The sequence below is a fragment of the Crocodylus porosus genome, unplaced genomic scaffold (assembly GCF_001723895.1).
Source record: "Crocodylus porosus isolate Cpor-Errol unplaced genomic scaffold, CroPor_comp1, whole genome shotgun sequence".
In the NCBI taxonomy this organism is placed as follows: Eukaryota; Metazoa; Chordata; order Crocodylia; family Crocodylidae; genus Crocodylus; species Crocodylus porosus.
Window position 1 is genome coordinate 22,644,292 of NW_017728886.1, and position 24,911 is coordinate 22,669,202.

General features: G+C 41.6%; 1 long non-coding RNA gene across 5 annotated transcripts in view; it reads right to left on the bottom strand.

Annotated features, from left to right (window-relative positions):
* Nucleotides 1–24,911, bottom strand: part of LOC109307169 — a 393,364-nt gene that overhangs the window by 262,766 nt on the left and 105,687 nt on the right. The window contains exon 1 of one of the 5 annotated variants that reach the window (XR_002100187.1): nt 2,317–2,464. The exons of the other annotated variants lie outside the window; for them this stretch is intronic. This is a non-coding gene — a long non-coding RNA (uncharacterized LOC109307169). Of the gene's footprint in view, nt 1–2,316; nt 2,465–24,911 lie in introns of those variants that run through there. 5 annotated transcript variants of the gene reach the window in all.

Here is a 24,911-nt window from a genome sequence, read left to right on the forward strand (position 1 = left end):
GCGAGTGCCGAGTCCTGCACTTGGGATAGAATAACTGCATGCACAAATGCAGACTGGAGAATGATCAGTTAGGCTGCACTACTGCAAGAACAACCCAGGGATTAAAATAGACCATAAGCTGAATATGAGCCAAAAGTGTGCTGTAAAAAAGCCAACAGCATACTGAGTTGTATTAACAGGAGTGTCACTTGCAAATCAAAGAAAGTGAATCTTCGAACAGTTTGAAAAGAGTCCAGGAAAGAGCAATGAAAATAATCAAAGGCCTGGGAGGCAAGACTTACAAGGACAGCTTGAAAGAACTAGTGTTATTTAGTTTGGAGAAGACAAGTTTACTTAGTTTGGAGAAGACAAGATTTAGGTGGGCTTGATAAAAGTCTTCAAATATCTGAAAGGTGATTACAGAGAGGATGGAGTTGGGCTTTTCTCTGTGGACAGGACAAGGAGCAATGACTTCAAGCTTCAGCAGGAGAAAATTAGGCTGGAGTTTCTGACTATGAGATTGGTCAGGCATTGGAATAGACTATCTAGAGAAGTTGTGAAATCCGTATGCTTGAAAACTTTCAAAAGCGGGTTAGACAGACACTTGGTTGGGATGGTTTAGTCAGAAACAATCTGCTCTCAAGCAGGGAACTCGACTAAATGACCTTGTTAGGTCCCTTCCAGCCCTACTTTCCTATGATACTATAATCTTATTATGTCTTTTGAGACTAGGAGTGATGTCCTCATGCTTCCTAGTATGTATATATGGTCAGGGTCCATGGGGGCTTTAGACCTAGAAGTTAGAGCCAGGGGTTGTTACCAGTGTCCATAGTTAGGGGGAGCAAGCCAAGGTCAAACCAGAGCTCACACGCTGAGCCAAAGCTGGCATGTCTGACACAAGACAAACCCTCAAAAGGATAAGTAGAAATTCCTGCTGCTGAACCAGAACTAAATTGAAGTGTAAGTTGTAAATGTCTCCATGGCACAACGTAACAAATGTGAAACGTGTCATGAAACCTCCATCAATTACTGCAAGTAAAGGTCAGTCCTCAAAGGGGAGAATGAAAAAGCAAGACAAAATGACAGTGCCCTTGTCCCTGCCCCTACTCCCAGTGTGCAACTATGGGGAACATGCTTCTTCATGCTCCCTCTGTCTCTTTGCCCCACAAGAAGCTTCTCCAGTGAAAAGTTGCAGGGCTCATTAAGGAATAATATAATCCTTATTTGATATATAGAACTCTGATTAAGTTATAGAAGGGTTTAAATTTTCTCTCTTACAAAATGCAGGAAGTTTCATAAAGCTTACCTTTGTGTCAAGAAAGTCATTAAACTACTGTAATTTTAGTTATTTCTGATATCAATGGGTCTGCCTGTTGATGTCTTAAAGTTAAATTAATAGGTCTGTGCAGCTAAAAGTGTGACTAGTAGAGACATACATGGCTGAACTTGTATTCTCTTACCATTTCCATCCCTTTAATGGCTTCTGGCTTCAAGGGGACTGGTGGCATTTCTTCATTTGATAAGTAGCCTGAGCAGTTGTTCTGTATTTTAGTATGAAAACTGGGAGGAGGCAGCAGGAAGTCTGCATCACTCAGAAAAAGAATTAGGACAAAGTAAATCTGCACATCAGGTTTACATGCCATTGACAGTTCTTCATGTCTGTACAACTGTTCTAACTCCAGACAAAGGACCCACATAGCAGCAGGCCTTTGCTGATGAGGACAGCAGCAACAGCAGGGTGCTGAGGAGCACCTTTTAATCTACACATCTACCAGGAAGATTAGTAACCTCACCTAAAACACTGACCAAGAGTCACTATTAGAAAAGTCTTCAGCTGCACATAGCCTGCTTCACAATAGTGGAGTGGGAAGGTAAAAACATTGGTAAAGGATCCCAAAACAAGTCTTTGATCCAATAAAAAGGCCCATGGTGGGCCTTGGACACTGGGACAATACTTTTTGAAATTTTATTTGAAATAACTATTCCACATGATACATAACTGGGTAAAGCTTTGACTTGACCCTACGAGGATCCCTGTTCTGTTATTTTAGATGGCCTGTACATCACAGAGAGCTGAAGGTGAAAAATCAGTATATAAATTCAGAAGCATTCAAGATGCAGTCAGGTTTGGGCAAGAAGATGAGGAAAATTGGGATAAGCTTAGGTTTATAGCTTCCACTTCTAAGCTGTTTAGGATAAGATTAAATTAATCAGAATTTTCACTGGTTTTCACTGTTCATTCCTCCAGCCCTCCCATCTTGTTATCTTACTGGGACAAAAAAAAGCAGAAGGAAAAACAATAAAATCAAACAGAAAGCCCAGACTCTCTTTCATTACCTTCCTTTAAACTTCTGCAAGACTTCCTGTTGGACAGCTGGGTGTTCCATACTCAGTAAGCCTCTGTAACATTGTGTAATAATCCTTTACAGCACATCAAGAAACATTGAATAATTTCTCACTGAGATTATACCAGTCCTCAGGTTGCAGGACAAGCCATGTATACATTTTCATGAAAGTCTGCTGGCAATGATTACTATCCTAGGAACCATGTTCATTGAATGGAGTAGTGGGGAGGAGGGGAAGGAAGACACCATTCAATTACTTGGATTTTTCTTTCTGAGAAAGTTTATAATTATTCTTAAAGCTTCCTGTTGTCTCACCCTGTGATCTTCTGAACTTATTTTGTGATGTGCATCAAGCTGTTATAGGCCTGAGGCAGTTAATATCATACTGCATTAATCTGTAAAACAAGAAATATATGACTATTTGAGAGTTTCTCTCTGTATTTCCATCCCTCTTGTCAGAAATTTCAACTCCATAAGCTTTCCTTTAAAGAAAAGTCCTCAAACTGAACTCATTCTCTTGTGGTTCTTAAGAAAGGTGCACTCCATCTACACTTACCCAAAGTCATTGTTTCTTTGGGCATCTGTAATGGATTACTGCTATTCTACTATAGGGGTGTGCGAAGCAGGCCCTATTCGATTTGGATTCGCATTTGGCCTGAACCAGGGACAGTGAGTCAATTCGTTGATTCGGATCACTGTCCCTGATTCGATTCAGCCAAAACTGAATCTGAAGATTCGATGCTGATTCAGAGAATCAGGGATTCAGACACAGACACAGCTTTGAATGGTTTTTCTACATACCTCAAGGTACCAGTGCAGCTCGTAAATGCTGCAATGCTGGGGTGCATGGAGTGTCCCACAGGAGTGCAGGGGGGATCCTTCACATGCTCAGCGGCAAACCTGGAAGTGGGCCAGAAGTACTTCCAGTCCACTTCTGGGTCTGCCGGGGAGCACACTGCCCCCCTCCCCACACACCCATGGCTTGGTGATCAGCCACAAGAGGACTCCCAGGTGCCTCCCCACCAGACCCAGGAGGCACCAGTCATGGAGCTGGGAGGGGGAAAGGTGGGGGCTGTGCATTCCCCAGAAGACTCGGAATTGGACCGGAAGTGCTTCTGGTCCACTTCCGGGTCTGCTGCCGGGCATGCTGGTGACACCCCCCCCCTCCCCACGCTTCTGTGGGACACTCCATGTACCCCAGCATCGCAGCATTCATGAACCACCTGCTATTTAGAGGTATGTAGAAAAAACATTTAAAGCTGCCTCTATGTCCAAATCAGCAAATCTGTCCCAACCAGTTCAGAGGGTTCCAATTCAATTCAGAGAGACTAAAGGGTCTTCTCATTTGATTGGATTCGGAGATTCAGCCACCGAATCGAGCTGAATTGCTGCCAAATAGAATCAGGGTCCAAAGCTTCACACAGTCCTATTCTACTAGCTAGCCAACTAGTTCATTAGCAAACATTATAAGTCAATAACGGGAAGCATTTGTACTGCCAAGTCTACCTGGTAAACTTACCACGCCAGGCTACAGTACCCTCAAACACAACATGCTGTGCTGTTTCCTAAACTGGGAGCAATATCATGTCTACAAAGCCTTGCAGGTAGGCAAATGAATGTAAGGGCTGGCTATTGGGCACTGTTACTCAGCAGTGGCAAACAGCCTGCCCAGAGTGCTAAGTTGATGCAGTCACCTTGCTTGCAGATTAGAGACAGCCTTTGTGGAACAGCACACCATGTTGGAAGATGCTGCTGCCTGGCATAGGAAGGTTACATTGAAAAAATGCCATACTTGTTTGCAAAATACTCTAAATACTCTAATGGCCTGGGATGACTTCAGTGTGAATTTTAGATTTAGCACTAACCACCAGTTTGGCAGCACAATGTAAGGATCTTTGTATTGACAAAAGGAAATGTGTTCAGTTATGATTCTTTTGAAGACATATAGTCTATTCATGTTGTTACCTCATGGGCAGAAGTCCTGGAACCCGAGGCTCATATAAACAAGAAGACTTCTGTCTACATCTTTACCCCGATGGCTCAACTCCCACGGGGTTCAATCCCTTTTAACCTAAGGCCAACATAGGATTAACACCTTTTAGGGGACAGTCTTTTAACATGTTGAGAGCCTTCAGCTCCTGCTAAATATCAGCCAGAGGTGATCAGCACCTATCTCAGAGGAAAAAGTCATGAATGCAGATTTAAATATCACTTACTTGCAAAAGCTTATTGATTCCATGTATGTGTTAATAGTTATAGCTGGAGTGTTATTTTTTTTTAATTTTGAGCCTACCTTAGCTCTCAACAGAAAGTACCCTCCCCCTACCCTCACATCAGTGGCACTTGGCCAGGTCTACCATCTACATTTGTTTGATTTTCAAGCACCCAGGATATCCTGCACCTACCTGCAGGGGTAATTAAAGGACAAATAGGGTGTGTCTGCATGTTCAGTAATGTGCTGTAGTTACTGTGCACTAAGTTTAGTATTTGTATAACCAAGTACTAAATCAATGAGCAGAGGTGCTGGCACATGAGTTTTTACAGAGGCTAACTGAGCAGCAGCCTAATTCTGCTGCACAGTAGCATATTAACACAGTTTTTGCCCAGCATCCTACTGCACAGTGCTAGCAGGCTACTGTGCAATTAGTGTCTTGTGTAGACTCACCCATGGATTACATTATTCGGTATCCCCTGTCAGCTATTGGGCTTGCTTGTCTGTATAAGGGAAACTGATAAAACCAGACTTCTCCAACAGTGGAAGCGTTATAAAGTAGCACTTAGCCATTTTTATTTTTTCCTTTTACTATGAAGTGGAAAAAGCTTTGAAGAGTCACAGCTTTTATCTGTCTTTAACCAAGTGACTATGTAATTATATCCTGCAAAGAGAAATAGAAATATTTCCCCAGCCTGGAGTACCCCATAGCACTCTCCTAGGAAACACTCAGACAAATGTACCTTATATCCCAGACAAGTGCTCTAAATACTGAACCATTGGACAAAAAGACACTTTCTCCTGAGATATTGTCTGTGAAAGACACTGGATCCAGCCCTAACTCCAGGAAAGGACCCTTGGTTGTAAAACCTAAGCAGAGACAGATCTCTGAGGAGTGTGGCTTAGTCTCATGTCAGCACTTTTACCAGCTGGCTTAAGCTGCTCCCCACTCAGCAAGCCAGGCAACCCAAAAGGCACCTAACTCTCCCTGTCAAGGAGTCCATGTGGGTAATCTGGGACTGCTTGACTTGCTCCTCTGTTACTCAGGGCATACAGAAAATGCAAAGCTGATCCTCCTACAACAGTGCAGAAGCAGGAAAATGGGACAACTTTGTCCAGCTTGACAAATTTGAAAAGCCTAACAGACCCCCTCAAAGCAGCATGAGACAACACATTTTTGTTGCCAACACATTCTTCCTATTTTGATTTGTTGGTCATTTTTTCCTTTAGATACTGAAAGTAAACATGGTAAAAGATAGGGGTTTGAATTCAGAAGAAATATGGCTTTGATCTCAAGGAAATTAAAAAAAAAATAGTGCATCCAGAGGTCTAATGAGCAGAGACAGAAAAGCTAGCTAGGTCAGGGGAAGTGATGTCACATTAATAACTAGCAACAACAATCCTTTGGGGGGGGGGGAAATCACCTTCAAAAATGCCTCCTGGACCTTAAATCAAGTGGTATGTTTGCATATTGTCTGCCTCTAAGCAACCTGTTGTATTAAACTATTATAGATGCAAGACTTCCAGATCACTTACCAGGCAAGTGCCTAAGAAAATAGGGGCTTTCCAAGTGCCTGGAAAGAATTGTCTGCCTTCTTGTCTGTCTACGAGTTTTTTTTCTTTTTAAGCTATTTTTAGGATATGATCCCACCCCAACTATTTAACTCAGAACCTGTCAATTATATGCAGCCTAAATGAACTCAGACACTGTAGGACTGAGAGCCACAAAGCACAGGAACTAAATTGTGAGAAAAAGGCTCTTCTGCTGTTATTTCATTTTCCAGACCCAACTCGGAAGGGTCATATTTCCAATTGCAAAATCCCATTGAGGTTTAGTAACTAAACTGGGACAGTCATCATAAAAATAAAATCAGATCTTTTTTGTCCCCATCCCCCCCACCACCACCACCATCCCAAGGCAAAGGGAGGTCTTTCATTCTCATTACTTACCAGGGCCAAAAGCAAAAAATGGGGAGGGGGGGACAATGGAAACTGAAAAAGGAAAAATGTGAGTCATTTTTTGCACCACTGAGCTAGTAAATGGATGAATGCCTGGCTGTGGGATGCCTCCTTCAGAGAAACTTTGCAGTCCTGCTTACCTTCAGTTGATTTTGTCATCAAAGAGAAAAGATGGGATACAAAACCAAGTGAGGGGTTAAAGCGGGGGAAATACCTTATTCCCTTAATTCCCTTAACACCTTATTCTGGAACAGGTACACAAATAGCTGCAAATAAATTAAGCAAATATTACACTTAGCGAGACCATATTTACTATAGGCCTGATCCAAAGCCTGTTGAAGGCAAGGGAAACTTGCCATTCATAGTCTTTGAAGGAGGACCTAAAAATGCAGTTTCACCATAATAAACATTATGGTTTTCACCCTGCTGTGTATTAAACAGGTCTGTGTTTTACCTTTTAGATCACCGTGAACAGTAGAGCTGTGTAAAACTTCAGTCCCTGATTCAATTTGGCCCGATTCAGTGGCCAAATCTCCGAATCTGAATCGAGTCAAGAGACCCTTTAATCTCTCCAGATTGAATTGGAACCCTCTGAATCAAGTCAGAAGGATTTAGAAAGATTTGGTGAGTTGGATATAGACACAGTTTTAAATGTTTTTTCTACATATCTTAAGATACCAGGCAGCTTGTGAATGCTGAAATGCTGGGGTGGATGGAGCATCTCACAGAAGCATCAGGGCTCCCCAGCACACTCAGCAGCAGACCCAGAAGTGGACCAGAAGCACCTCCGGTCTACTTCTGGGTCCACCAGGGAGTGCACAGAGGGCCCCTCCCTATGCCCCACCCCCCGGCTCGGTAACTGGTGCGCCTCCTGGGTCTGGGTGGCACCAGGGGTCCCCCCACAGCTCATCACTGAGCTGGGCAGTTCAGGGGGGACCCCTGTCATGTTCCCCAGCAAACCTGGAAGTGGACCGAAAATACTTCCAGTCCACTTCTGGGATCACCGCCGAGCATGTGTGGGGGGGCCCCCATGCTCCTGTGGGACACCCATCTACCCCACCATCACAGCATTCACAAGCCATGCCTGGTACCTCAAGGTATGTAGAAAAAACATTTAAAGCTGTGTCTATGGCTGAATTGCTGATTCTCCAAATCAGCATCAGATCTTCAGATTCGGATTCGGCTGAATCGAATTGGGGACAGTTATCCAAATCAACTAATCAAATCACTGTCCCCAATTCAGTTTGAATCCAAAACCAAATATGGCCCATTTTGCACACCCCTAATGAACAGATTCTCCTTACATCTGTGTTAATGTTAACATACTGACTACACAAAGCAGAACCATGGAGCATATCCAAGGTCGGCATGATTTGCTAGGGCTCCATTGATTCAGTGCAGCTATGGCAATTTCTACCAACTGGGGATCTGAGCCTGAAAGGAAGTTATTGAATTCTCCAAAAGGAAAGTGGATCCTTCATACAGAATGTAAAACGATAAAATAAATATACAAGGAGTGTGTCTGTGACTGTTTAATTGTGATTTATAACCTTAACTGAAGAAAAGTCCTTGTAAGGAAGAAAAAAGCAGCCATCGTGTTAATGCACATATAGTCAGTGGCTTGCAATTATGATTGCTTCCAAATTTTGTCAGAAATATGCATGGCTCCCTCTTTTATATTTAAGGGGTAATTGAGTGTTAATTCTGCTGACCTTATTTGCAGCACCTTTTCCATCCTGGGAGCATTAGTGACTGTCAGGCAGCATACTTTACATAGCTGTCTACTTAATGTTTTTCTTTTGAGTGAATTTTTTACCTGAGGCATTTCAGTCATGTAACTTCAGCAATCAATTTTGGCCCAAAGCAGCATAAGCCTCAGCAACTGAGAAGCAAGTATTTGCATGCAAGCTTGCAGTTAAAGCACCAGGGAACAGAGTGAGTCCACATAGGCATAAGAAATAGGAATCGGAGTTGAATCATCACACAGTCAGCTAAATTACTGGGCATGTAATTACCCTTTTTGGGGGTCTGTTAAATTGTTAATCCCTTTGCTGACTGTAATTGCTTTATTGAATCTAAATTAATACACTGTTTTAAGAAATAATCATGCAATTCTAATGCTACATACAAGTCATAAAAAATGAAAACTACTTTGTTTGAAACCTAATTTAGATTAGACTCTACTGGAACAATTAGCCTTGGGAAAGACATTCTGTGCAGGGCTTTGTTAGTTTTGAGTTGGGGGTTTAAATTCATGGAGTATAAACATAGCAGCTTCTGTTAAAAATAATGCACTGGATTGGGATTTTTCACTGTTTATATAGAATGATCCAGTGCTAAATCAGGGCTGGAACAACACCAAGAGAAACAGCCAGGGGTTAGAAATTGGTAAGGAAGTGTTGGCTGGATGGGAAGCTGGGATGTTCGTTAAACATCTAGATTCTCTCCCAGCCATTCATTTAGACCTTAATTCCCCAAATCCCTGAGCCTAAAATGTACCAGTATTTACATATTTTCAAGTGTACAGAAACAGTGTGTAGTCCCATAAGAACTAACTTAACCTGTACAGGTACCTGAGAAATGCCCATGGGTAATCAGGTCTTATCTGACCCAATCTGAGTTATGTCAGCCAGGTGTCTAGTACTTAGAGCACTCCTAGGAATTACCTCATTATCTTACAGCACCGCTCTCATCATATAAAGGCAAGGGTGGGGGAGAAGACTTGGAAACATGAGAAGGACAATAGATAAAAGGGAAACAGAGAGAAGGAAGAATATGTTTTTTTCTTAATTGAACTTTGAGAGGAAGCTGGAAGAGGAGGAAGACATAGTTGGCTGTTTTCTGATTTATTTATTCCCTACAGTGATATGTTTTGCAATGGATTGAAAAATGTTGCTGTCCCTAATCTATATTTTATAGCCTGCTTATCATGCGGGCAGTCAGGCTTGCACAAGTGTAAGCAATGGACAAAGCACGACTCTTCATAGATGGTACCATTACATTTTAATCTTCATGTTCTAAATGAGCATATAAGCACTTTCTCAAAAGTGTTGCCCTAGACTTAATCATATCATCAGGAACAGGCTACTGTAGGTGGTTCACCAAAGCTACTCAAATGCTTAAACTTCATGGAAGCACAAGAGAAGTGTGATCCCCACTTGTTTCCTGCAACCATGCCTACAATGTGAACAGCCATTGAAACATCAGTATGAGGGCATTAGAGGAACTGGTGAATGATGATTAATGACTATCAAGTGTTCCTGGATCATAAACAGTAATAATAGCTGCAAGGAATTCAGTAGCCTGACTCTATACTGTATTGCATAAATTGTGGTTTAAACTGCCGTAGATTCCCACATTATAATCCACATCACGTATAATTTCTCATCTTCACATGCACAGACAGATAGAGCTGGCACCTGGTTTTTGAGGTTCTGCAGTATGTCCCATCTGAAGTATAGGGAATACCACTGTAACTAGTAATGCTCCTTAAACTAGAAGGAACTTTTTATATTTGTCCACCATACACATGTGCAATTACTCTTGTGGAAAGCACACATGGAAGTTAATGAAATGCAAAACATGGCTGTATAGGAATCATCTACCCTCAGCTGAAATGCTGCCTCTGAGGATGAACCATGAGAACTGCTCAACAGCATCCTGCAACACTAAATGCTGTAGCATCATTTACCTCATGCTTGTTGTCCTCTAGATCTGACCTTCTAAGACTGTTCAGAACCAGGCTGGTTTGAATTAATTTAAGGAGAAGAATTTCATGAGAAAGAGCATCAAATGAGTTGTCAGCATTAAAGCACATGAAACAACCTATTTCCCATCCTTCACTAATTCTGTAATTCTATCACAAAAAGTAACTAGGTCCATCAGGTCATATATATACTTCTGAGGTATGTGCATCCTATAACTATTGGTTCCTACAGTGAAACTAAATCCTGAGGTCCCTATTCAGCGTTTTCTTAGCCAAAGCTCCAATGTACTTGTGAGAATTGTCTTCAGACATCTAGCAGTATTTCTCTCTTCATATTTTCACATTTTTTCTAATAAATAGGAGTTCCATGTAATTGCCTGGATCATGTTTTTTGCATTTTGGGAGTGAAGCGGGGAACAAGTCATCATCTGTTGTTGGCTTTCCCCAAACTTGAATCACTCTAAATGTGGCCTCACGATTCAGAATCTCACAAGCTGAAATGAGTAAAGTAAGTTGCAGCATGGCTAATGATCATAGCCAAGGAATAGAGAGCTGTATATAGGTATTCGCTTCCCGAATTGATCCCAGAATGACTTCATATTTCACCACTTTCTTGTCCACAGTTAGATCTTAAATGATGTTAATTACATTGCACCATGAAAATTGAGGAGCATCTCTCAAATGTTTGTAAAGAATCTTCCTGTTCAACAGTTTTCTGCTATTTCTTCAGTTTCCAGACATGAAGCCAAATGTGCTTTTCCTATGTCATTCCTCAATCAGCAACATAGATTTCAGCACATACTCCTCAAAGACTTCAAATTCTGACCTTGATGAATCATTTTATTTCCAGAAGTCTCATCTCTTATTAGTTTTATTCACTCTCAGGTTATCCTTTATGAAATGGGCATGTGCTGGACCATTATGAGCATGGCCAGGTCTGCAGTCTTCAGATGTATGCTTATAGGATCAGGCCCTATAACTTAATCCGGTTTGGATTCTGTTCTGTGCCTTAGGGAGCAGAGAGGAAGAGAGGGCTGCGTACAAGTTGAGTTACACCAAGAATCAACATAGTATTATGCAACAACCAACACATGCTTGCAAGAGAAGTAACATGGGTTTACTCCAGAGAAGTTTATTCCAGTCAAGCCAATGCTGAACCTGCACTGGAGGAAATTCTCTCAGCTCTTTTTAATGCTCTGTATACTTCTAGTAGGGCAGTGTGGCCTTGCATTCAGACTGGAGGGACAGTCTTCTTCATCTATACAAGAGTACCCCTGAAGTGAACAGGAATTCTGTGCACAGAGGCAAGAGCTTATATGATACTGTCTAGGAACAATTAAAAGGAAAATAAGATTAATTTATCCTCTCTGCTGAAAACAATGTCCTGGAGTGCATTTGCTTTCATAAAGCAGATTCATGGGAACAATGTGGAGAAAGGTAAAACACAATTGCTGTTGAAAGCATCTAATATTTTACCTGTCTCTGTTGCAGTGCACATACTGAGGCAAATGCTTCCCTGGTGCAAGTCCAGTCAAGTCAATGAGAGACAAATATGATCCACAATGCTGTACTGTCAGTGTAAATCCCTGTATCTGTCTTAGAACACACCCATGTACATACATCTCCCCTAAGATAGCTGCACTGGTGTCAAGTACTTAGAATCACAGGCTTAGTTACATATTAAAGAAACACGGTGGAAAAGACAACAGCTCTGTCAGTCCCTCCCTCTCCATAGACTTCAGCAAAAATAAAAATAAGACATATATCCTACATTGCAGGACAACACGTTAGAAAGCTTATTCCAAAATCATAATCAAAAGTGGGGCCTTAGGGAGGATTTTTAAGCTATTTTTAAAAACAAAAACAAACATAACTATTTTCCAATAGGAAATAAAAAGCCTGTGATGAGACAGTGCAAAGCCACCACGGACCACTATTACCATCACCACCCTCTGTTTCCCATTCCTGGCCCCACATGCCAAACTAGCTAACATGACAGGGTCCACAGCTAATTGTGTTGGCAGCTTCAGAGTTGCCTCTGGGTCTGTCACATTGCTAGGCTGCCCGTGGGCTGTCTTGCCATCCTTGTCCTCCTGAATGCCATTTCCTTTCCTTTCAGCACTAGTTTCCTATAATTTGTCCATATTTTATCCATTCATGAATAATGTCTCATTCAAAGCCATCAGGCAATGTATCTAGCAGGCCATTCAGCTCTAAGGATGAGTGCCCTGCCTAAACAAGGTGTATGTTTTTGGCAGCAAATGCCTGCTGGCCTCAGAAACACAGCTTTGCAGTATGCAGCTCCTCAGCACACTGAATCTTTTCTTTTAAAATCAGAAGTGAAATTCTTCCTGGTTTGACCATGCTACCAACCTCTTCAGTTTTCAGCGTAGATGTAAGCTTTTGTAAATGGCAATATATGTCTTTATTCTGGTGAAGAAAGCTGTGCATTTGAAAGTTTGCCTAACTCTATACCAACTGGTCCAACAAAAGATCACCCTAAGAAATCCTTGCCTCTCACATTTATCCTTACAGATATTTTTAACGAAAACCCTAGTCTCACCTCTGAACTATCAGCTGGCTCCAACTGCAAAATTCAAATCTGGATCCAGATTTCAAGTTCCCTGAAGCTCAGGGCTGTTCACATCAATTTAGAAGATTTGATACTGAATTTTATTTAGAATTCACTCCTTGCAGTTCAAAGGCATTTGGAACTGGTATTCTCTTGCTGCCTCCATCTCTGTGTTGACCATCTCAACTACATTTTTAGCCTAATACAAGTGCAATTACTTTATGCCAATAAAAATAGTACCTTTCATCCAATGAACTGATCATTCCAGCCAGTCTATGGCTGGCTTTGCACAAGGCTGGATGAGTCCATACTTTTACTGGGCAAACAGAATTGTTATCCTTATAAGTACTGTTCTCTCTTGGTATGCTTCATGAATCTACATGGCCCAGAAGAAAGGAGGAAGCAGGGAGAAAGTAAGGCATGGCCCTATCTCCCCTACCCATTTGTCTAAAGACTGGGCTGTGTAAATCAAGGGGGGCAGTCTCATTACATGTTGGAATAACTGTTCCTATGCACCAGGTAGCTCAAAGAGAAGGCAGCTTTTGGAAGAGAGAATCTCTTCCTAAGCGCCACTCATACATTCATAGATTCATAGATATTAGGATAGGAAGGGACCTCAGCAGATCATTGAGTCTGACCCTCTGCCCCAGGCAGAAAAGGGCACTGGGGTCAGATGACCCCAGCTAGGTGCTTGTCCAGTCTTCTTTTAGACCCTGTGATGAAAGGAGTCTTAAGTGGGGCTATCTCGAATGGCATACTATCCATCTAGTGTGGGGCCCCTCCCCTCAACTCTCCTACCATGACTTGCTGTTATTGGATAATGGGAAGGGTTCAGTGGAGATCTTCTTCTTGGGGGACCCCAGAGACAGTAGTACTCATGATTCGGGAGCAATGTTCCACAGGGCTCTGCCTCCCCTACACCCCGCTCCACTCACCAACCGGATAGGTACCACCTGTGTGGTTTGATCATGTTCGTCAACCCCTTTTTGTCTAGGGGGACCCGTGTCAGCGTGGGTCCTGCTGGGACCAGTCTGGCTGTCTTGATGGGTAGCATTTCCACTGCAGAAACTGGCCAGCTGGGCTCAAGTAGGATGGCACCCTCTTCAATGCCTCTGGGCAGGGCACCTCTGATTTTTTCTTTTATCAAAAAAAGTAGACTGCTGGAGAGGAGAGGGATGTGGAATTGCCTCCTTCCTCCCAGCCTGCTACTGGGGGCTGAACTCCCCACCCTGCTCCGAATGTCGGCACCAAGCCAGATGCACTGCTCCTGCCTGTTGCAAGACCCTCAGCACATCTGGCACACTCCATGCCAGCATGCTCCCTCACTCCTCCTTCCCCCTGGGTCCCGGTGGAGCTTTTAAATCTTCCCACGGTGACCATTCCAGCAGCCGTGATTGGCTCAGCTTTTCCCCACCCAGGGAACAGCTGATTAAACAACCAGCGTAACACCAGCTCGCACTGCAGCCACGGCTCCTGCTCTTGATCCGGCTGAGCCCCTGGAGGTGAGTTTTCCCAGCGTGGGGGCTGCTCATGTGCCTTGGGGCCCATGGGGACTGCCCCCTTCCCTTCGGGAGCCTGTTGGGACATCTCACCACCACAGACCCCCAAGGGGGAGAGCACCACCTCCCTTGGGAACCCATTCCAGATTCTCGCAACCCTTACAGAGCATCTCCTATCCCTTGCTGTCCCCCCTCGATGATTTTGTAGATAGCCACAAGATCTCCTCTTAGTCTTCTCTTGCAGAGGCTAAAGAGATTCAGGTCCCTCATTCTCTCCTTATAGGGCCTTACCTGCAGGCCCCTAGCTATATGAGTGGCCCTCCTCTGGGCCCTCTCAAGGTTATCTACATCCCTCTTGAAGTGTGGTACCCAAAACTGCATGCAATACTCCAATGCAGCCTCACCAGTGCCATATAGAGGGGAAGTATCACCTCCCAGGACCTGTTCATGATGCACCTGCTAATTCATGATAGAGTGCAGTTAGTTTTACTGATCACTTCATCACATTGACAACCCATGTTCATCTTGGAATCAACTATGACTCTGAGATCCCTTTCTACTACAGTGGTGCTGAAAGGGTCATCCCCCAACCTGTAAATGTCTTGGTGATTCCTTCTCCCTAGGTGCAGCACTTTGCATTTTTCCTTGCTGAACTGCATCCTATTCTACTCTGCCCACTTCTCCACTCAACTGGCTGTTGACTTTTTCAATAACAGGTTGAATCTTTCAAGTACAAGATTGTAAGTACCTTTTATACCATACATTTCTCAAAACAGAGAATGTGTCCTTTTATGAGGCTTGTGGAAAGCAAGTAAGCCACCGGGGCTCAATTAAGTAACAATATATTGCTCCTAATCTTTGTATAAGCATTGTCACAACTTTCTTGACAGTCATGGGACATGAGACCTTCCATGTGGGTTAAACCAAAGGTCCACCTAGTCTCTAGAAACAGCAAATAGTGCATGATTTAAAAATGCTATACCCAGGTAATAGGGTCAACAGAAGCAAAGAGAAGAAAAGTGACTTGCCACACCAAACACTTGCCATTTTTTAAACAGAACTCAGGATTCCTTATTCTCAATCCATTTCTCTAACAGAAGTAAAATTGTTTATGAAGAGTAAGATTTGATTTATAAGGTTTCTAGAGTCCTGTGAGAAATCATTTGCTGCTCTGAATGACTGAATCAGCTCTGCTGTTGCAGCATATAATATCACTGAGCTAAAAATAGTGCTCATAACACATTTAAAGGGATCACGCTGCATTCTGAGGTGGGAAATAAGTGAAGAAGAGCTGCTGGTAAACAAGTCTTTCTTCAAAAGTTTTGGAATAATTGGCAGGAAGAGCACTTTCTGGATGGTTAAACTGACAAAATCTCCCTATCTCCTCCCAGCCAATAAAGAAAGACAGTGTCAGGAAACTGTAATAAACAAAGTCAGGGTATTACAATCATCTTTATCAAAGGCCAAGTGAATAATGCATGCTTATCACATCATCTCCTTCCTACCATTCCAGGAGGGGTTGTTCAGCTTTTTTCACCTGAGGTAAAAGCATACCTCTGCACATTCTCCTGAACACATGGCGCTCCCCTCTCTTCATAACTTGGATGAATTGCAGTTTTCTTAAAGGTACTTGCTCCTTGGTTTTTTTTCCACAAATTATGTAGTTTAGCTAAGAGCAGAAAGTCACATGATATTACTGTGTTTTCTCAATGGATGAAAGTTCTCTTGTAATAAAGAGAAAGCCCTGGAGGCTTTGGGTTTCCCAGGAAGATAAACAGAATTAAAGAATTTTTTGGGAAGTTTTCCTTTCATTTTATTGTCCCTTTTCATTTCTAGACAATGCAAGCCTCACCTAAACTAGCACTCCTGGAAAAAAATGAATGATTCTCAGTGTTAATGTTTGGGTGCAGAGATTACTTTACTTTTATTCATTGCACCCACAAAAAGTAATAGTGTATACGAGCTACATCCTGGTTACAGAAGGTTCTTGACTTGGTTCATTACTTCAGTGCCAGAGCTCTGGCAAGATACTCAGGGAGTGTTGCACCTCTGCTGTGCAAAGGAGTGCCATATCCAGTATAGTCAACATACCAAAAGCATTGCATTTACTGGCTTCTGATCTTCTGTCATCACCACAAACATTGCAGGAAAGAAGTTGCAGGCATACTTCCTGTGAAGGATACCATCAGCTTCATTAAAATATCAAGGGATTTGTGAATTCATCCCACATGGTCCATTAAGCCCTGTCCCATATCTCAGCTGCCATTACCATTAATAAACTTGTTGTGCAGATGATAGAATCATTTTCTGCTAGGCGCGTTTAGGCCTCAAGCAAATGGAAAGAGCTCATCTTCACATTGACAATAACACAGTTTTGTCATTGCAGTATAATGCATTTGCCATCTGCATGTACTTGAGCAAATGCAAATAATGCTCTAGCTTTCCATCAACATTTAGTCAAAACATGATTGTTCAACTGCTTTGCAAAGGGCTGAGATACCCAGTGTTTAAATGAAAGCAAACACTCATAGGAAACATCTTACACTAATCACTCTAGAAATTAAGATTTAAAACTGAAAGGAGTTATATGAAGGTCATTGAAAAATAAGCATCATGATTTTTGCACCCCTTAAGCAACTTGTGCATGCAAAGAAGGATCAGGGCAGGGAGTGGCAGAGAGGAGTGCAATGATGCAGTTGCATCACCCCTTCAACAGTGTAGCTTACCTGCTTCCCCCCCCCCCCCTTCCCCTCCCCAGACTGAATTAATGCATAGGCAAACTAGGCACATGGGCGGCAGAGCAAGGGTGATCATGAGGGTCTCGACCAGCCCAGGGCCAACAAATTTGTTTTCCTAGGGCCCAGTAAAGAGTTAATCTGGCCTCACTCCCACCCCTCCCTGTTCTTTGTAGGAAGGTCACATATAGTTCACTTGTTAGTTGTCTTCCTCTTCTTCTGTGTTGGAGGGGAGATGCAGCTACTGGTGAGGTGAGGGAGCCTTCAAGACAACAGTTTTTCTCAACATAAAAATTCATTCTGTTATAATAAAAAGAAGGTTGTAAAAAGAAAGTGTCAGGTTGGTAAAAAATGTCTAATCTTAACTCCAAATCAAACCAGTGAATTAAATATTCCAGGATGTTCCTCCCTTGACATCTCGTGTAGAGGTGAAGCAGGAGAATAACACCTGTAGCTTAAAGAACGGTTGGCATTTGTCTTCATGTGTCTTTCCTCTACCATCATAGGTATATCTCATCTTCTCTAAAGTGATGAAATTTGTATTGATGGTTTTACATCACGAGCAAACAAAATAAAAGATGGGTTCTCTTACAAACCCCTTTGCTCTGCACACAACACCTTGGCATGAAAAGATAGGTGACTGTGTTTAAAAAGGTGTCACAGCCTGGTTGTTCACAGACATTTACCTTAAGATCAGAATAAAGTTTGGGGCTTTATTCTGAAATTCAATGAGCAAATATCATTCTTCCTGACTTCTGCTACACTTCAGGGAATGTCTGATTGCCTGCAGAAAGAGACGTATGCACAAAAACATGCATTTGGTTGAAACCCCAAGATTCAACTGTTCAGACTTCTCACTCCAAAGTAATGTCACCCTTCATCTGGAAGGATGCCAGCAAGGGAGTTTACACCTGATCACAGAGGCTGTTTGCAGGTCACATTTGCCTCTTCTATAACGCAGATTCACTCATAAATATTTAGGTCAAGGATTTCAGCACAGTTAAGCAGTACTACCTTTAACATTTCAGAACACTGCCTTTGAAAATTATGCTTGACATTTAGCATATTATCAGGAAATAAGCAGACATTATTTTCTAATGTTAAGATGTAATATATCATTTGTAATTTACTATCAATGTGAAAAGAATCCCTTAGAGTACCGATCATAAATGTCAGACCCTCTTTTTTTGTACATTAAATAATACATTTAACAAAGCTGTCATGATCCTATGTTACTGCTACGTTGCTCAGAACTGAAAGTTATTGAAACAAAGGCAATGTGGCCAAACTATATATTTGATGACCTACATTGGATCCCTATTAATTAAAACATGCAGCATTTCATAAATTCCATGAAGAGGAAATTGAAATAAGATTGATGTACTGTGAATGAACTAAATGTTTCTAAGTACAGTATAACATTTATTTATACTACTAGTAACGGTCATCATTAAAGCATCTGTATTTCAGCACAATTGTCACAGCCACTATCTCAGACACTGTTATTCATGAACTAGGAAAAGTAAACCTGTAATTCTCAATATAAAATGTGCCGTAACACATCTAGTTCAGGCAATGCTGCCTTTTAAAATGGTAACTACTACAAGCTGTGACATCTGACTTCTAAGGACCTAATCTTGCATTCCCTCTTCACCTCAATCCCCCACAAATTCCAAATAAAACATGAGAGATGACAGAAAACAAGGACACATATGACCAAGAAGCAAATCTCTCTCAGGATGTACATGATTAGTATTGTACCATTTCTAGGAACATACATTTTTTCTGTTCTTTTTCTTTTCTCTCTGATGAATTTTGAGTCTTCTGTGTAGAGGCAAAGAAACAGCCCTCCAGAGTCATGATGGGTATTTGCAAAGGTTCTTTTAAAACACACTGCAATTATTTTCATTTTTCCATTTCTAAAACATTTTAAAGATCAAGGCAGAAGCAAAGGCAAGAAGCAGAAAGGTGGAGTTCTGCTAATCCTAACAGAACCTGACAGAGTAGGCTATAGCCTATGAGAGCTGATGCCTTGCAGAACAAGTTAGTCTATAAAGGAGCCACTCTGCCCCGCTTGTGCCTTAACAAAGAAAGATTTTTTAAAGATCCATTTCTGGTTTAATCCTTCCCAGAACATGGACATAGTGGTAGTACTGATTTTAGAGAAGCGCAATGTACTTAGTAGCACAGAGAAGTAGGGAAAACTGTAGGAATTTCTTCTAAGACCATGGAAAAAGGTTTAATTTGCCAATGGAATTGTTTCACAATTGCCCACTTAGGATTTGAATCATCAATCAAATTACCCAAAAAAAAAACTTTAATATTAAAAGTGCTCATGAAGAATGTAACAGAGTGAACAATGCTGGCACGTCATTGACAAAGGGTCTTCATGCTTACAACTAAAGCTAAGCAAGACTCAGGCACAACTTCCACTTGTTTGGAATTCATTTTCAAGCCACCGGTGTAGATGTTTCCTTACTCACTGTAAGCAGCATAAATTCAGAGACAAAGAAAATGACTGTTTCTGAGGTAATACATTGCCTTAAGAACAATTACCAATATGCTAAAAATATGAATGAATCCTTCATCTAATTCCTGCTACAAAACAGGAGCAACATGGTAGGCATGCAACCACAGCGGGATCCAGGATCATGGCAAGGAGTGTGTGGCTTCACCCCCTTCAGCTGTGCACAGGGAGCTCTCCGAGTTCACTAGCACAGCTCCTTTCCGAGCTCTCTGTGTGGTGTGAGCTCTCTGGGCTCACAAACTGTATGCCGTCAGTCTCCTGAACCCAAGGAGTGAGCTCTGCTGCCACCCTCCATGCCAGCCCCCACACCTGAATTCAGTGGAGGGAAAAAAAGAAGGGAGGAGTGGCAGGTCGCCCCCTGGGCTGCAGAGCTGAATGAAAGCCGGGGCTCCAGCCACGGCCCATGCCGATCAGCTGTTGAAGCCAGAGTTCAGAGCAAATAAATGTAAACCATGCTGACATTCTGGTGAATTCAGAGCATTCACTGTGCAGGCACCATATACCTGAAGGGGGGTGGAGGGGGTGATCATGCACCACATCACGCCCCTGTCAAGATCCACCCACCCACGCAACAGCACTCTAATGAACAATGACTCTGAATCTCCTGCACTCTCTCTCCTGCTTATCATTTTTACTTCCACTTTTAAATGCAACACTGTAGCTGAGCAATGGGATAGGGTTAAGCCCTAGATGGCTATTGCCCTACCTTCTCTTTTGAGAGCTGGTATTCTGGTTCTGAGTGTACTGAGTATGGGAGATGAAAGATAAAACAGATCTGAGCAGCTCTTCAAAATGGCACTGGATTTCATGGATGTGCACCTTGGTTGCTCCTGAAGTCACTCCATGAATTCTGTTGTTGTTTTTAGACATATTTCACAATCTCTTTCTTCAAAATCATTTGACTAATTCAGAACATAAGTCACAGCTATAAGAAAGTAATTCCAGGACTAAGAGAGAAATACAGCTGTTTACTTTTCCCTGAGATCTTTCCCTTATATAAAGCAAAATTTTCCCTCTATTTATCTTCCTATGGTATATAGCAATGTGCACTGAGAAATTTATTGGACATTGTTTTCTTATCATATAGGACCCAGTTCTGCCCTTATCATCACAACAATTTCAATTGGTTTGTACAGAGTACAACAGTACAGCTTATATACAAAATGTTTCTGGTCAATATATGTCCAGTCTCTGGTAAAATATGCAACAGACTAATCCATGCAAATCAAATGATGATGACAGGAGTTGGGTCGAAACCAGTATCCTATCTCCAGTCTATTCAATACAAATGCAAAATTAAGGACTGCATCTTATTACTCCAGCTGAGCAAATACTGAGTAATTTAGTCACACAGGCTCAAGTGATTTACACAGTTGGCCAAGAAACTCATGCGCATTTGGACTTGCCTATCAACACCAGCTTTGTGCATTTTCCTTTCTTGGGTAAATCAGTTAATTCTACTATCTATCCAAAGAATTATTGCCTATGTACATTTCAGAGGTTTTTAAAAAATCCAGTCTCTACTGAATCACAGTACGGACTCATTCAAATTCATAGTTATCACCAAACTTCTTCCAATGGGAAAACTCTAAGAATGACCTAAGTATACAGTTAAGTCCCTTGAATAGCTTACCATTGCATAAAGCACTCACCGACAACAACAGAGCATTGCCATTGACTTCAGAAGATGCAAGCCCTCGTGAATGAGGAAATCCTTTCTATCTCATTTATTAACTTAACCTGCAACACTGCACATTGTAGGAATATTAAGCATTATAGAATAAGTTACCCTCTTCATTAGCAGAGGGCAACTTCTTCCTCCCTTGCGGGGTGGGCAGACCAACCTTGGCCCAAGCTGTCAGCTCCAACCAAGCAGGGAGACGTACTCTAGTGCCCCCAGCTTCTGGCCTGAGCCACTGTGCAGGCATGTGGCTGCATATCTGGAATCAAAAATGAATGTCTGTTCACTTGCTTCTTGGTTCACTCTAGCAGCTTACCCTAACCTGTGAAGATTGAATCGATTTAGCCTCAGGCTTTTTGACAGTCCGTGCTTAGCCATAGAGAATGTGTGAGCGACTACCTCTGTTCACATCCACAACCAGACCAGCTCTACTCATCACAATCCAATAGCATTCTGAAAACAATGAAAGGGAATTCCTTACATGAGAAATTATATTAAAGATATCTTTCAACTTCATCTTTAAATGAAGATAATGCTTTCTGATATATTTCAAATTTTTCACAGACAATCCCAAAACTTCAAAATAATAAGTAATGCATGACTTAATTGTTTGGCTATAGGATGAAAGGCATGAAAACAAAAGCAACCAGAAGAAATGGAGGAATCGATTTCTGTTTCAATCAGGAATAAATTAAAATTGGACCAAAAGGGATTCAAACACTTAGGACTAAAAATAATGCCAGATCTTAAACCCAAATTTAAAGAAAATTTTTTTTAAAAAGAGATACTTATACCAATGGGATCTCCTTCTCCTACCTCAAGCTTAGCTAACAGTTTTTATATTTGTTAACAAGATTTTTTATACTGATACCTTCTAATAGGAAAGCCCCATTAAACAGCTAAAATGCACTGATAAACACACCTTATGCTCCTCACAAAAGAAAAAGTAAATGCTGTTATGGAGGAAAATGGAGGAATGGAGACAAATGCATGGCTTAATACCAAGCAAATAAAACTTAGTATATTTTAATTTGAAAAAAAATGGTTGAAAAACACAAGAAGTGCAGATACAACCGAGTTCAACATCGTAGCAGACATCAGTAGGACTCCTTATGAGAGCAGTAGTCAGCTCTAGTGCCACCAGATGCAAAATGGGGGCCTATTCACTAGTCAGCTAAATACAAAGGGAATGCAAAATAAATCATTTGTAGAACACAATGTGTAAAAATCTAGCAAAAGAAAATATTCTTCAGAAGTATTTCAAAAGTGATCAGTATTTGTAAAATATATGTGCCATTAAACCTAGACTCTCAGAAAATATCTCAGGAGAAATGGGCTCAAAGAAGAATAAAATATATAAGAAATAGAACTAGGCTAAAATCTTTCCCTCAGCTGTAGGATACAAATGAAGGGGAGAGGGGTGGAAACAGAACTCAGGTATTTTCATAGAATCATAGAAAATTAGGATTCAAATGGACCTCAGGCAGTCATCTAGTCCAAGCCTGTGCTCAAACCAGGACCATCCCCAACTAGATCATCCCAGGAAGAGCTTTGTTGAGCCAGGCCTTAAAAACCTCCAAGGATGGAGAGTCCACCACCTCTCTAGGTAAACTGTGTTCCAGTGCTTCACCACCCTCCTAGTGAGAGAGTTTTCCTAATATCTAACCTAACCTTCCTTTGCTGCAGCCTGAGACCATTGCTCCTTGTTCTGTCATCTGCCATCACCGAGAACAATGTATCTCCATCTTCTTTGGAACCACCCTTTAGGTAATTAAAGGCTGCTATTAAATCCCCTCTCTGTCTTCTCCTCTCTAGACTAAATAAGCCCATTAATCTTCATTTTTTAAATTATTATAAGAAAAACAGTTCAGCTCCTTTATGAAACTAAATATAAGAAACAACAGTGGTTCCACACAAAACAGGCACAGTTTCCTATAGAACAAAAGGACAAATGTGCTAAGCTTGCAAAAAAGGAAACTGTCCATCAAATACCCTGAAAAGACTATAGATATTGTACTAATCCTCTCATGAAACCCCAGGTGTCATTGCCCCTGATGGCAATCATATTTGGTCCATACAGAGCATAAACACTGGAAAATGATTCACAGTAAAATTCATCTGTCTATAAATCTGAAGTATTTGTCACCTTGGTAAAATGCTAGCAAGATTATGTGATTAAAATGTCCCAGACAGAAAAGACATCTAGAAAGCTCATGTAAGACTTATTTTAAAGCTACAGCCACCAAATTCCTACATCTATATTGTTGGGCAAATGTCCAGTTCACTGAAATTAAATCATGAACTCCATCTGTTTATAACCTTTGGCTGCAGTCATTAAAGTTACATTCATGCAACTAGATCTTTACGCTGGGACCCCTATATATACATAGGGACTTACCAAAATTGCAATTTTGCGGATTTCGCAGAAATTGTGAAATCCAGCATTGCCCACAAAGGGAGCTATGTCTGCAAAATCCATGAAAAAAAAGAAAAGAAAACTTACTGAAAATAAAATGCTGGCTCCCCAGAGGAAGTCAGCAGTCCTCATGGGGCTGCAGTCCAGTTGCTCAGCCTGCCAGGGGAAAAGGTGGGAGGGGAGACTGCCTGCATAAAGACTGGCCCACCTCTTGCTGCTCAATCAATTGGCTGAGACAGCTGCTTGTCTCTCCACAAACTGGAGAGACTCTCCATGACTGCACCCTTCTCCACAAATCAGCAGCAAGGGATGGGGCCACAGACAACACATCAGTGGCAAGAGGCAGGACTATATGATGGACAGCCCTTGCAGCCCATCAGTAGTGATGGGTAGAGCCACCAGGGGCCCTCAGCCAATCAGAGGCATGGAGGGCCCCGCCATGATCTCTCTGAATATGGCAGCCATCCCCGTGATCTCCCTGAAAAATCAGCCAACTGCCTCCTCAAGTTAGGTAGACTTCTACTTATATACCAAATAGGATCCCAGTGACCACAAGTACCAAACCTAAGGTGGTAAAAACTATACTGGCAATTCACTATATAACTAAAGTTTACAAGATTAAGAAAAATGACATAACTTTACTATCTGGATTAGATTTCCAACTGAACACTTCAGTGAAGGATCTATCAAGTAGAATTAAATTGTTAAAAATAAACCATGTACATAATCTTTATAAAAATCCTCAGCCCCTCTATGCTACCTCATTTTGTATCTATCACCCTCCTTCCCCTGCACAAGTCATGTAAGAAAAATAACTCATTCTGTTAACCTTTTTCTTTATCTCTAATAAAAATATTAGCGTCTACATGCAAGTATCCATGAAGTAACTGATAAGGTAACAAAGACATGATTTACAGAATTAATCATCTTCCACAGTAGTTTTCCTGGATTATTGAGTTGCTTTTTATACTAAATTTTCAAAAAAGCTGCCTTTACTTCAGCTGTAAAACAACCCAAGAAAAAGCTTCATTCCTTATAAAGAGAAACTTCCAAAGAAAAGATTCTTTTTCCTCTTAGCCAAGATCTTTCTCCAGAGAAAAGTCCACTTCTAAAGGTGATAGTGCTTCTTGCTTGCAGCGCTGGAAACAGCCATATAGAAATAATGGGTTGGCCGAGTATATTTCATAGATTTTCATAGACATTAGGGCTGGAAGGGACCTCAGAAGATCATCGAGTCCAGCCCCCTGCCCAAAGGGCAGGAAGTCAGCTGGGGTCATAGG